Here is a 4,596-nt window from a genome sequence, read left to right on the forward strand (position 1 = left end):
GAAATTGAACCGTTAACGATAGAACCTTGGATCAGCTTGTGGATTAATATACACATAAAAGCCTATCATCTGCAAAAACAAAATCGATTCTATCTTGCTTGGTTCAATAGATATGGACACTTATCCCTTTTAGTCGGTTAACCCCACCCACAATAGATATGGACACTTATCCCTTTTAGACGGTTAACCCCATCCACTTTGGCGTAGAAATTGAACCGTTAACGATAGAGTCTTGGATCAGCTTGTGGATTAATATACACATAAAAGCCTATCATCTGCAAAAACAAAATCGATTCTATCTTGCTTGGTTCAATAGATATGGACACTTATCCCTTTTAGTCGGTTAACCCCACCCACAATAGATATGGACACTTATCCCTTTTAGACGGTTAACCCCATCCACTTTGGCGTAGAAATTGAACCGTTAACGATAGAGTCTTGGGTCAGCTTGTGGATTAATATACACATAAAAACCTACCATCTGCAAAAATAAATTCGATTCTACCTTGCTTGGTTCAATAGATATGGACACTTATCCCTTTTAGTCAGTTAACCCCACCCAGTATGACGTAGAAATTGAACCGTTAGCGATAGAATCTTGGGTCAGCTTGTGGATTAATGTACACATAAAAACCTACCATCTACAAAAATAAATTCGATTCTATCTTACTTGGTTCAATAGGTATGGACACTTAACCCTTTTAGTCGGTTAGCCCCACCCACAATAGATATGGGCACTTATCCCTTTTAGTCGGTTAATCCCATCCACTTTGACGTAGAAATTGGACCGTTAACGACAGAACCTTGTATCAGCTTTTGAATTAATATACACATAAAGACCTATCATCTGCAAAAATAAAATCGATTCTGTTTTGCTTGGTTCAATAGATATGGACTCTTATCCCCTTTAGTCGGTTAACCCCACCCACAATAGATATGGATACTTATCCCTTTTAGTCGGTTAATCCCACCCACTTTGACGCAGAAATTGAACCGTTAACGATAGGACCTTGGATCTGCTTGTGGATTAATATACACATAAAAACCTACCATCTGCAAAAATAAAATCGATTCTATTTTGCTTGGTTCAATAGATATGGACACTTATCCCTTTTAGTCGGTTAACCCCACCCACAATAGATATGGTCACTTATCCCTTTTAGTCGGTTAACCCAATCCACTTTGACGTAGAAATTGAACCGTTAACGATAGAACCTTGCATCAGCTCGTGGATTAATATACACATAAAACCCTATCATCTGCAAAAACAAAATCGATTCTATCTTGCTTGATTCAATAGATATGGACACTTATCCCCTTTTAGTCGGTTAACCCCATGCACTTTGGCGTAGAAATTGAACCGTTAAAGATAGAGCCTTGGATCAGCTTGTGGATTAATATACACATAAATACCTACCATCTGCAAAAATATATTTGATTCTATCTTGCTCGGTTCAATAGATATGTATACTTATCCCTTTTAGTCGGTTAACCCCACCCACTATGACGTAGAAGAGATAGAGCTTTGGATCGGCTTGTGGATTAATATACGCATAAAAACCTATAATCTGCAAAAACAAAATCGATTATATCTTGCTTGATTCAATAGATATGGACACTTATCCCTTTTAGTCGGTTAACCCCCACCCACTATAACGTAGAAATTGAACCGTTAACAGTAGAAACTTAGGTCAGCTTGTGGATTAATATACACATAAAAACCTACCATCTGCAAAAATAAAATCGATTCTGTCTTGCTTGGTTCAATATATATGGACACTTATCCCTTTTAGTCGGTTAACCCCACCCAGTATGACGCAGAAATTGAACCGTTAACGATAGAACCTTGGATCAGCTTGTGGATTAATATACACATAAAAACCTACCATCTGCAAAAATAAATTCGATTCTATCTTGCTTGGTTCAATAGATATGTATACTTATCCCTTTTAGTCGGTTAACCCCACCCACTATAACGTAGAAATTGAACCGTTAACGATAGAAACTTAGGTCAGCTTGCGGATTAATATACACATAAAAACCTATCATCTGCAAAAATAAATTCGATTCTATCTTGCTTGGTTCAATAGATATGTATACTTATCCCTTTTAGTCGGTTAACCCCACCCACTATAACGCAGAAATTGAACCGTTAACGATAGAAACTTAGGTCAGCTTGTGGATTAATATACACATAAAAACCAATCATCTGCAAAAATAAAATCGATTCTGTCTTGCTTGGTTCAATATATATGGACACTTATCCCTTTTATTCGGTTATTCCCACCCAGTATGACGTAGAAATCGAACCGCTAGCGATAGAACCTTGGATCAGCCTGTGGATTAATATACACATAAAAACCTACCATCTGTAAAAATAAATTCGATTCTATCTTGCTTAGTTCAATAGATATGGACACTTATCCCTTTTAGTCGGTTAACCCCACCCACTATGACGTAGAAGAGATAGAGCCTTGGGTCGGCTAGTGGATTAATATACGCATAAAAACCTATCATCTGCAAAAACAAAATCGATTCTATCTTGCTTGGTTCAATAGATATGGACACTTATCCCTTTTAGTCGGTTAACCCCACCCACTTTGGCGTAGAAACTGAATCGTTAACGATAGAACCTTGGATCAGCTTGTGGATTAATATACACATAAAAAGCCTATCATCTGCAAAAACAAAATCGATTCTATCTTGCTTGGTTCAATAGATATGGACGCTTATCCCTTTTAGTCGGTTAACCCCACCCACTTTGGCGTAGAAACTGAATCGTTAACGATAGAACCTTGGATCAGCTTGTGGATTAATATACACATAAAAGCCTATCATCTGCAAAAACAAAATCGATTCTATCTTGCTTGGTTCAATAGATATGGACACTTATCCCTTTTAGTCGGTTAACCCCACCCACAATAGATATGGACACTTATCCCTTTTAGACGGTTAACCCCATCCACTTTGACGCAGAAATTGAACCGTTAATGATAGAACCTTGGGTCAGCTTGTGGATTAATATACACATAAAAAACCTACCATCTGCAAAAACAAAATCGATTCTATCTTGCTTGGTTCAATAGATATGGACACTTATCCCTTTTAGTCGGTTAACCCCACCCACTTTGGCGTAGAAAACTGAATCGTTAACGATAGAACCCTTGGATCAGCTTGTGGATTAATATACACATAAAAACCTATCATCTGCAAAAACAAAATCGATTCTATCTTGCTTGGTTCAATAGATATGGACACTTATCCCTTTTAGTCGGTTAACCCCACCCACAATAGATATGGACACTTATCCCTTTTAGACGGTAACACCATCCACTTTGACGTAGAAATTGAACCGTTAACGATAGAACCTTGGGTCAGCTTGTGGATTAATATACACATAAAAGCCTACCATCTGCAAAAAACAAAATCGATTCTATCTTGCTTGGTTCAATAGATGTGGACACTTATCCCTTTTTGTCGGTTAACCCCACCCACTTTGGCGTAGAAAATTGAATCGTTAACGATAGAACCTTGGATCAGCTTGTGGATTAATGTACACATAAAAACCTATCATCTGCAAAAACAAAATCGATTCTATCTTGCTTGGTTCAATAGATATGGACACTTATCCCTTTTAGTCGGTTAAACCCCACCCACAATAGATATGGACACTTATCCCTTTTAGACGGTTAACCCCCATCCACTTTGGCGTAGAAATTGAACCGTTAACGATAGAATCTTGGGTCAGCTTGTGGATTAATATACACATAAAAACCTACCATCTGCAAAAATAAATTCGATTCTACCTTGCTTGGTTCAATAGATATGGACACTTATCCCTTTTAGTCAGTTAACCCCACCCAGTATGACGTAGAAATTGAACCGTTAGCGATAGAATCTTGGGTCAGCTTGTGGATTAATATACACATAAAAACCTACCATCTGCAAAAATAAATTCGATTCTATCTTACTTGGTTCAATAGGTATGGACACTTAACCCTTTTAGTCGGTTAGCCCCACCCCACAATAGATATGGGCACTTATCCCTTTTAGTCGGTTAATCCCATCCACTTTGACGTAGAAATTGGACCGTTAACGACAGAACCTTGTATTAGCTTTTGAATTAATATACACATAAAGACCTATCATCTGCAAAAATAAAATCGATTCTGTTTTGCTTGGTTCAATAGATATGGACTCTTATCCCCTTTAGTCGGTTAACCCCACCCACAATAGATATGGATACTTATCCCTTTTATTCGGTTAATCCCACCCACTTTGAGGCAGAAATTGAACCGTTAACGATAGGACCTTGGATCTGCTTGTGGATTAATATACACATAAAAACCTACCATCTGTAAAAATAAATTCGATTCTATCTTGCTTGGTTCAATAGATATGTATACTTGTCCCTTTTAGTCGGTTAACCCCACCCACTATAACGTAGAAATTGAACCGTTAACGATAGAAACTTAGGTCAGCATGTGAATTAATATACACATAAAAACCTACCATCTGCAAAAATAAAATCGATTCTATCTTGCTTGGTTCAATAGATATGGACACTTATCCCTTTTAGTCGGTTAACCCGACCCA

Source organism: Eurosta solidaginis, unplaced genomic scaffold, assembly GCF_040869045.1.
Source record: "Eurosta solidaginis isolate ZX-2024a unplaced genomic scaffold, ASM4086904v1 ctg00001067.1, whole genome shotgun sequence".
Classification (NCBI taxonomy): Eukaryota; Metazoa; Arthropoda; class Insecta; order Diptera; family Tephritidae; genus Eurosta; species Eurosta solidaginis.